Raw genomic sequence first — 10,833 nt, forward strand, 5'->3', positions numbered from 1 at the left:
AGATCACGAAACGCTTGGTTGCTGTCGGTGCTACTCGCCTTCCAGGATGTGGACCGCGTGATCCTCACTGTGCCTGGTTGGAGACACTACAAGATATGGCTGCCAACCGATGTCAGTGGCGTTCTTGTTGTCAGTTTCTGTCCAGATTGCCTGAATGAATGTCTGGAGGTGTAGGCACCTCGGAATGATTGTGTTAAGCTAGCACTAAGTCCCTTCCCCGTCCACCTTTATTCTTTTCTTTACAATAAGGCTTTCAAATAAGTCATGGCTGTACGGCAGTGAAGCATTGGTGTTGAGCACTGATGTCATGCTGTCGTTGATGATGATGATGAATATTCCTCAGGGAACTTATTGTTCAGGCACCAACGTTCTTCATGTTCGTCCATTCATCCCTTTGGGTTCGAGCTGCGAGTGGCAATAAATAGGTAGTTCACTTCTGTCTGAGTTGCACTATTTAAGTCCTCTAGTGACATCCGGCCAGCCAACACCCGAAGCAACCGCTGAAGCAAGACACTCATTCGTAAAGGGGAAACTCAACCGAATTTAACCTTTTGTGATAATTCCTAACTGAATGCGCTGCTTACAGGTTACCACATGGTTTACATGGTACTCTATTCGAGATATCAAAGGACTGACAGTCGGTTGGGTTTGTTTTTCGAGCTAGAAAAACCGAATTGATTCACAACCACGTGTTAACTAAGTAACTAATTAACCAGCTACCAATGAGTGCACCCGATCTACCGATATTCCAACATATCATCGAATATTTTCCGCTCATATTATGCTACTTATAAGGTTGCTGTCGAAAAGATCTCAGCCGCTTTATGGGTAGCATGAACTGTCAAGAAACGGCTGCTGTCAGCTGGGTACACTGGGGTTGATGTGTCTTCCTGGCTGAAGTCTGCTGGACTTCTAGAAATATAATGGAAACCTCGTAGGACATGGCACAACATGCTGTCACTTTTAGTCGAATTACGGAGCGAAAATTTGTCTATCGTGAATTCGTTTTCTCTTAGGAGAGTGTCAAAAGCATTGTGGGTTAGCAATTCGGATTTTCTCGAACAACATTCTCAAATGAGTCGGTTGTAATGTTATTTCAATTTGCGGACTATTTGTTGTTGATCTTTCTCCCAAGAGACTTGTGATGTTTTTTTTTGCTCCCACTCCTCAGCCTCATCTGCTTTTCACTAGTTACTGGGGGATTATTTCTTGCGTTTAACGGTTGGTTGTTTGACCATCGATGTCTTCGGAGCATTGCCCGAATCTGGTGAGAACACCCGATTAGCAATGCTGAAGTACGTCGAATGGTATTTGGGAGAAATAACTCACCCTCGATAGATGAACTGATCACACTGCACAGGTTGCGCGGGCTTGGCCACGTGCTGCGTATGCCAGTCGACCGACTTCCTCGAAGGGCTCCTTTCGCCCAACCATGTGAAGGGTGGAATAGAGCCATAGGCGGCCAAACAGTGACTTGGCAGCGAAGTGTGAAAGCCATTACCAGCAAACTTAGCTGCGCTGGTCACTGTCGTCTTCCTGGATGGGGACCCCAAGACGGGCCACATCAATGGCTAGAGACATTATCAGACATGACCCAGTCGCACCCTCAATGGCGCTCGTGCATCCAAGCTATTACCTTCAATGCATAGCTTCTTTTCCAACCCCCCACTTGACGGCCCACTGACAGTGCTGGATTTATGCACCAATTTACCAGCTGGCGCGTGCAATTCGCAGCTACCTGCCCCCCCCCCCAAATCATCGGTGAATGAAACTGCGGCATCTACAACCACTACGACGAGTACGCGGTTCTTACAGCTGACAATGATGATGATGATTAATTGTTGGTTTGAGGCTGGATAGCAGTATCTGTTGTTAGGTCTGTTGGGTCCGCATCACAGCTGGAGACTGTTGGTCTCTTCGCCGAGCTTGGTAGTTGGATTGTAATGTTTCATCACCAATCGAGGTGACGTAGTCAGTGTGGGGTTGCGTGTTACCTCGATTGGTGAGGAAACGTTTGCAATCCAACTGTCTGGCTCGGCGAACAGACTTACAAGCAAGCAGCGCACTTGAGCTACCCATATTCCACAACATTGCACGAACATTCCCTGATAATTTCTTGGTACCACTGGTTCTTCTGTCACTGATGATGTTGACGATGATGTGATCATTACTGTAATCATGATTTGCATTTTGTTACCAAAAGAAACTGATTCCAGTGGCGAAAATGCCTGCGATTCCAAACCTTGGTGCCCAACTGAGGTCTGTCTCTCAACATACACTGAACTTCTGTTAGGTAAGGTGTAGAAAGGCTGCTGGTTAATACCGTATCCTACTCAGACACTAGGCTCCGGTTTTCTGCTCCAATGCCGTTAGAAGATGTAAACACTTTCACAGAATACACTCATTTGCTCCCTCATTTGGTTTCAGGTATTGCATAAGATCGATATAAGCTCGGGGACTGCACCCACTTGATGAACTACAGGTTGTGGGCTCTCGAAAAGTTTTCAGGAACCTTATGAGAGGTTTTCTTGAATAAAATATAGACTGTTTATTCTTGGGCATTTTTCACTGTGAAATTCGGCCTCCCGTACTAAATACTTCCCTTTAACCTCTATTTCCACTCATAGATATATGTACTAATGGGGCATTGCTGTCGCTCACTGAAATCAGCAGGTGACCGATAAAAAATCCACCCTTCAGGCGCATAATCGTTCATCAGGGGACCGTGTCGAGACTTCAGTGGAGATATGAGACATTCTTTGCTCAGAAAGCGGAATTCTATACAAATCTGGCTGATTTACGTGCTCTAGATTCTCTCAGGATGCAGTCTCTCTTCAGGAGGTCTGCTCTAGTGGTTAGTGTATGGGCATGTATTACAATATGGATGAATTTTACACCATTTCAAATCCCTTTTAAATACGTTCCTTGGGACAGCATTTGAGATATTTTTGGACGTTTGGGCAAAGCGGACATACTGTACAGACCTTCGAGATGGCATCTCGTATCATCCCATCTGGGAACTGTTGGCTCGGATGTCCTAACTTCGGATAACAGACAAATTTCGCTCCGTTTCTTTTGTATACCGAGATACTGCGACTGGGCTTTTATCCTCATCTTCTACCATGTTGATGTATCAGTCCAATCTGAATTTGAATTTAATAAGAATGGGAGTTTACAGTACTTTCTGATTTTTCCGCAAGACAGACATCAATATCAAATACACCCATACGACTAGTGATTTGCATGTAGCTCAGAAAGGAGAACATTTCACACAATACGTGACCCGACCATCCAAGAATCCTCCAGTCGAGTAGCCAGTCAATATGTGACCACGTGGTGGGGATTCCGCGGTGCTGTACCGTTTATGAATAAGAGCTGACCACAATGCTCATCAGTCGCTCGTGCCTGAACGGTGTAGCCTTCATTTGCTAACCGGAAGGTCGCGTACTCGAATCCCTCCTGGGGATCCGTGCGATGTGCACTACTGATGAATTGGCCAAATGGTGCCCCTAAGCCTTTTTATACAAACCCATTTCGCTTGCAGTGCAAGAACTTTCGTGGTGGTAAAGTCTGTCACATTCGGGGGTGCTTTTATCGAACCCTAACTCAGCAAAATATTATAACCGGACGGGAAATATCATGCAAGAATACCTACCTCCCAACTGGAAGCCCCTTTTAATTGTTGTCCGAGAAAAAACATTTCGATAGGAACAAGGCGTATGTTCACCACTTTCCATCTACAAATATCAAACCAAAACTGCGTGGGACCGAAAGGGAATAGCTGAGCCGTGTTGCTCATGGCGATTTCAATAACGGATCCTTGCCTACTTACTTGAGGAAGTCTACTAGAGATACCTACCACAGCTGTCTCGCTACTGGTCGTGGATTTCAGCCAGTTTCCATTAGGCAACAGAGACTTGGTTAATTCCACAAGTAAAATCCATAGAAAGGGAATAATTCTGACTGAATTGCGATGCTTGGCTGATTGCATGTGTTGAGTGCCATATCTGAGGGAGGTGGAAAGTAATTCCAATGAAGAGCTTCCGTGATGGGAACCTTGTTTTGTCAGGACATCGGCTAAGTAGGTGCAACAGATGAATATGGACTCGGTTGCTTGTAGGTACATTCTACACCCGGCTTCTGTGGTGCACGCGTTCAAATCGGGGGTTTATTTGTCCTTTATACCAAACGTTATCTGGATGTCAACCATGTACTAGGCATACAGCTTTAGGTGTTTGAAAGTGCATTCTTTGTCTGGAACTGACAACAGGTTATGGGCTTTTTCACACAGTTTTCGAGGTACGAATTGCGTAGAAACCCTCAGTGGTGATGCCTTTCAGTTGGACGTGCAGTGAAAAGTTCATTTGGACTGATATTCAAACCGTTGAAATATTTCCCCCCATCAGTAATACTATGAAAGCCATCCGTTTTGTCTAGTATTGCGAGGATGTGTGAAGCCCATCTCTTCTGACAGGAACTTCTTTAGATGCGACTCAGTAGCAGTTTACGAAAACTCACAACGTATTGTTAAAGCCATTATGAAGTTTTACAGCTATCTGCTGGTTCCAAAACATGCTATACTTTCAACATCTTATGAAGCAAATTTTCTGAACAATGACTTTCGTACATAGCAATGATATTCAGAGCACACTTAAACTTTTTTTGGAAAGAAGCCCATTACTACTCGGTATGAAGCACAAAGTTCTCAGCCTCTTCTCTGAAACTCACTGCTGCGTTTAACTTGAGCTCACATTTGACCGAGAGGTTACAACTTCAAATAGGGACTCTCTGGGGTTTGCTCTTTATGATTATACAGGTGTAGGGCAGTTATAGAAATTCGCCTGAATTAAACTGTACCGACACTTTAGTTACTCCGGTGCAAAATCGATACATCTACAAACACGACATTTCCGTGTAATTCGTGGTACGTTTTCTCTGAGCCCCACGATGGGAAACATTAAAAAACAGTAGCCTTTTAGATTTGCATCTGTTCTGTCGGATTTCGGAAGCCTTTTCGATATGAGTGTTGGTTGACTGGATTCTTAGTAGCTGTTGCATTTCGACCGTTCCATGAGCATATTAACTATACGGCTATTTGGCTGCTTTTCGCCATGACGCTAAGTGTTAGGTGGAACTCCCTCTGCAGTGGGTAACCAACCATTAAATTCAGGGCGTATGTGTGAATGTAACTAGTCTACCAATCTAATGGAGATGCCAGCAAACAAAGCGATGTGATCAGTTCAACTACTGATATATAGTTTGGAAAACACTCCATTCCTAAGCGAAGGGCGAAAAGCGCATCTGCCCGTTATGAGTGAAGACACAGAAATCTTCAAGAAAAAAGCCATTAAAAACGTGACCGCTAAATAGTGGCTACTTTTTCAGCGGTATCCAACGAAACGGTACCGTTTTCTACCACACAATAGTCAGAAATTTACGCTTCAAATGCCCCCATTTTCAGCCAGAGAACGATGAGCAGATTAATCAGGTGGTTATCATCTGTTTCATATCCTTCGCTGGTCTTATAGTTTAACTTACGTGCATACAAACCATGGTTTTTTCCTTTTCGATCATTAAGTTGTTAAACACGGATTATATCGAAAGTACTTCCAACACGAGAGAACACCAATTAGTGTAATATTACCGCGCTAAATTTCAGATAAAATTCTGCCTTGTGTAAAGTTAATCCAGTGTGTCGATCGTTGAACAACCTAACAAAGTGAGTTATAGGCGGGTACGTAACGGTGTAAGTCCATCATCTCAACTGGTTGGAGACACTACAAGATATGTCATTGGCGTTCTTGTTGTCAGTTTCTATCCAGATCGCCCGAGTGAACGTCTGGAGGTAGAGGCACCTCAGAATGATTGTGTTAAGCTAGCACTAAGTCCCTCCCCCTCCACATTTACTCATTTAACAATAAAGCCTTCAAATAAATCATGGTTTTACGGCAGTGAAACATCTGTGTTGAACACTGATGTCATGCTGCCGATGACAATATCCTATACAATGTACATTGTTGCGTAAAGATGCGCTTTCAAAACAAGAAGGTCTGTGCTTACGCACAACAAGTCCAAGTTAACTTACTTTATTAAAAGCGTTTTTCAAGTTACAGTATTTGACCCTATTTTACAGGGTCAATAAGATTTTCATCAATGTGACAAGAGGTGACTGATGCTCACTACATGGGCAACTAAAAGGCAAGTGAGGCCGTTATGCCGTTTGAGCATAAAATATGGACAGTGTCCGGGCGAGATAGGTAGATTTGAATGCAGATTCTACGGGAAGGCTATATTGCCTTTGGAAATTGGGTTTAGTTGCTATGCCTTTTAAAAAAGGGTAAACGTGTGCATATCTCCTAGACTTTTCTCCGCGTGCAAGTCCTGGGTTTAGATCCTCAAGTTTGGCCGAAATTTTAGCTACGCCTGTCGTGTTTCGGCAATATTCCACAAAATGTGCACTCTGCTGCAAGTAGACAATATCATAGACTTTCAGCGGAATATTGAAATTGAACTATTTGTTGATACTCGTTGAATTCATGAGACAATCGTTACTCACGTTGCAAACAAAGGTACTCCTCAGTTTGACTCCGATGATATCATCAGACGCATTTGAAATAATGAACAGGTTGATTGCAGCAGCACAAGAAAATAGTATTATATTCGCGGTCATCATCCGCGACAGCAATCTGTGATGAACATGACTGATACTTTATTCATTGCTCTATTCATTATTCTCTTGTTTTAATATTCCATATGCTGTACATATTCGCCAATTCGAATACATACGTGCTGGTTGTTACGCTGCGCTGAGTTCTGGATTTCTAGTTCGTCTGGTTATACCGATATACGTACAAAACTTAGGGTTGGCGCTACCGGTTTACAATCACATGGTCTACGTAATCACATCTGAAGCCCTAAAGTGAAAAGAAGAACAGAATGGGTGAAGAAGGGACCTGATGTTTCCCTACCTTTGGCACTCTTGGATGCCAGCAACTCCAAACGTTCAATGAGACAATCTGGAAAGGGACTGGAAACCCAAACGCCACTCACATCGATCAGCCACCTTTTATTACAACGACTCCAGTCAAGCACAGGTGGGCCACAGAGACCTTATTCTGGAATTCGGACCACACCGGCAACGTCCACACTCTTCTTCGGCACGCCAACTTCTTCTGTCAACAATCCATCATTAGGCACTACTCCGTAACTTCCAAGTCAGCTTTATTAAACTAAGCTCAGAAGCCTATAACATCAACCTTTATTCGACTATGGAAAATAACTTATCGTGCTTTAGTGCGGCATCCTCGCACATGGTGTCTCTCCTAAAGGTTATAATGTAAACGGAGCGCAGTCTTCCAGCGGAATCTTTTCTCTACTATGACATCGAAGGCAAGCCCACTTTAACCGTGTCTAATTAACGTCTCCCATGTGAACCGACAAACTGAATTTCTAGTTAAAAAGAAAAAACAGAATGATGAGTGCGTCTCCATAACAAAATACCCCACAAACAGGCAATCAGTTTACAAAGCCTATAAATTAGACGTGCAGGTATTGGTGAACGAGGTAAAGGCGAGCAACGATCAATGTAAACAGGGTGAACCAGGTAACTGACGCTTTCATAAGACGGGTAAACTACAAATAGAGCATCATGAATAACTCAGTAGACCGGATTTGTATAACGGCCAAAATGCCATATGTCGAACAGTTACAGAAAAAAATATCCAAGACATATGTCAACAGTTACAGAAAAAATATCCAAGATCTTAGCAGCCTGCCGTTTTTCGTCATAAGAAATGTATTCGGTACTATCTGGAGGTAGATCTGCGCTTGTTGCACTGGCACAGTTAACCAAAGTAGCAGAGTACTACTAAGTGGCCACATCAAACTGCAACATTACTTATCAATCCGGCAGTAGTCTATCTAACCAATCCATACATGCGACGGCCATGACGTCCTTGCGAACTGCCACCAACATGAGCTTTTTGTACACGTCAACCCGATAATACAGCATAATTGTTTTGTCCCGTTCATGCGTATGGATATTTCATATTTGCTCTACTGCTCCGTTTTCCTTTAATGCAATCAAAGCACCGGTAACGCTGTTCAGTTAATAGGTAGTCAATTAACAAAGGAACTAGAGTAAAAACTGACTGAATAGCCATTAACTGTGTGCATAATGTGCTCACCTGCCGGTTAAATTATGGTCATGAAGTGGACATGTGAACAACAGAACAGATATACGCTGGGTATTCTCGAGTGGCCCATTTTTCCCAGTCACTGAGCAAGTTACAGACTTTCTCAGATAAGGAGCCGTGAACATTTAACTCAAGGTATGATAAATGAAACTGGGCTAATTTAGATTCTCTTCTCAGTGATTTTGATCGTACCGAATTCGTAATAAACCAATGCAAACGAGCGTTATTTTTTCAATATTCTCAAAGAACCCATTTTGAGCACCAGAGCGTCTATCTGATTTTGATGGAGTAGACTTTAGAGGGATGTACAAACTGTATATGAGATAGGAGAATGCTGACAGCGAGGCTTTGATGTTGTGGTGTTTTGTGTCTTTCTTTTGTTTCCATTATAATATTATGTAGTTCGTCAACTACATAATAGTTTTTTGTTTGAATACGAAAAACTACAAAACGCGCGCTTGTACAATTTAAATCAATACAAACATGGTCACGTGCTTCGTCTCTCTCTTCTGATTTCGCTCGCGATTATGGTCGTCACTCACGAGTTTCATGTAATAACTCTGATATCAAAACATTTCAGACTATCTTTGAAATAAATTATATGTGAGAACCGTTCAGAAGAAGACCTTTGAACAACCAGGGTTGAATTACTATTTATTCCCTGACCTGGGCCAATGACGAACTATTTTAAGGGGAACAACTCTCAGCGAGTCAGTTCCACCTGACCACTATTATTGCATACACGACCCAGTATTTTTTTATTCTTATTTCTTTGCCACATACCTGGTAAATTAGCTTTATTGGTAGCCCGACCACTACACTGTGTACCATATAGAACGGGGCAATCAGCTGTATGATGGAAACAGTGACGACTTCTGATCAATTCTGTCGGTGGCTGAGCTCTGATCTGAGCTGCCAAATAACCGCGGAAGCACGGTAAATTAGTAAGCTTCTGGTGCTTGCATTATGGTTGTTCCCACTCTGAGAAAACCATGGAACAACGGTTAACTTGCAGTTACTGTGTTTTTAGCCACCAAAAACAATCATTTGTTCGAGTATGTAACCAAAATTAGACATAGGAAATACGTGGCGGTAGTTGACGGCTTTAGTCAAACACCAAGAACCATGCTAAACGCATATCTACTGAAGCGGATCACTAGCTATTTCAAAAGGAACCTGCCTATAATATATCCGCTGGCACGTCTGCAGCTTCAACCAGTCAAATAGACTGACAGGAAACTGTTTCACCTCAGAAACAGGCAAAACCAGGAAAGCTAATTTAAAGGGATATTGTGTAAAAAAAAATTGAACTCAGGTTTGATTATGAGAAATTGCTATGCTATTCGCTAACTGTTTCGTCCAGCAAAGACCCCTGGACATGTGCGTGGAAAGCCACTGAGGGAACAATGGCAAATATGATAGCTGTAAGAACGATGAACCTGGATTCGTATCCTGCACTGCCTTTCTTTAGTGTGTAGTGGTATGGATACCCAATAAGTTAGTTTACCAGGAGTATGTGGCGAAGAAATAAAAATAACAACGCTAGGTTGGGTATACAAAAATAAAGAGGTCAGGTGGACCAGACTCACTAACAATATTTTCTTTAAAATAGTTCGTCGTTGGCCCAGAGCAGCGGATAAACAATAATCCAATTGTGTTGGTCCAGGAGTCTTCTTCTGAACAGTTGCCATGTATAATAGATTCCGAGGATGTCTGAAAATTTTGGTACCAGAGTTAGTACATGAGACTCGCGAATGACCGCTACAAGCGCGAGCGAAATCAGAAGAGAGAGTCGAAGCACGTGACCACGCTTGTATTATTGTGAAATTGTACAAGTGCGCATTTTTGTAGCTTATCGTATTCAAACAAAAAACGATTATGCGATTGATGAAATACGTAGTGTTACAGTGGAAGTGAAACAAATGTACAAATCGCCACACTACTCACCCACTAGAGCGTTTACCATGAAAGGGGAAAACGCTCGAATAACTAAAGTAACGAATCACAAGTTGCTCACTTCAAGTTTCGTAATCAGCTAAGTGCTGAGGGAAACGGACGCGTCGTCCTGAACGACTAGTGGAAGGAGTGAGGTTGGCGGGAGGGATATCTTGGGTAGGTGTGGGTGTTGTTGGGATAGCGGGATTGCTGGATGTGGTCGTGGGTGCTTCGATGATTCAGGCGATCAATGGAGACGGTATCACGCTTTCCGCTTCTCTCTAAAACAAAGTATTTGAAGTGACGTTCGATAACCTTGAAGGGGCCATCATAACAGGGTTGGAGAGGTTTCCTCGTTGCGTCATGTCGGACAAACACAAAAGATGTAGAAGAGAGATCGGCTGAGATGTGTTTTGTTCGCGTTGATCGTCTGGTCGGTGTCGTACGAAGTTCGGACATGTGTTGTTTCAGACGGGAGACGAATGTAACGGGCGATTCGGGCTGTGCGCCAGAAGGGGAAACTAGTTCACCGGGCAGACGTAAAGTTGGACCGTACACTAGTTCGGCTGGGGAACAGTGAAAATATTCCTTAATAGTGGAGCGTATTGCAAGCAAAATGAGGGGCAAAGAAGGGGACCATGAAGATGGGTTCATTTGGGCAGTCAATGCAGCTTTGAGATATCGATGGAAACGCTCAACCAGA

Source organism: Opisthorchis viverrini, assembly GCF_000715545.1.
Source record: "Opisthorchis viverrini unplaced genomic scaffold opera_v5_14, whole genome shotgun sequence".
In the NCBI taxonomy this organism is placed as follows: domain Eukaryota; kingdom Metazoa; phylum Platyhelminthes; class Trematoda; order Opisthorchiida; family Opisthorchiidae; genus Opisthorchis; species Opisthorchis viverrini.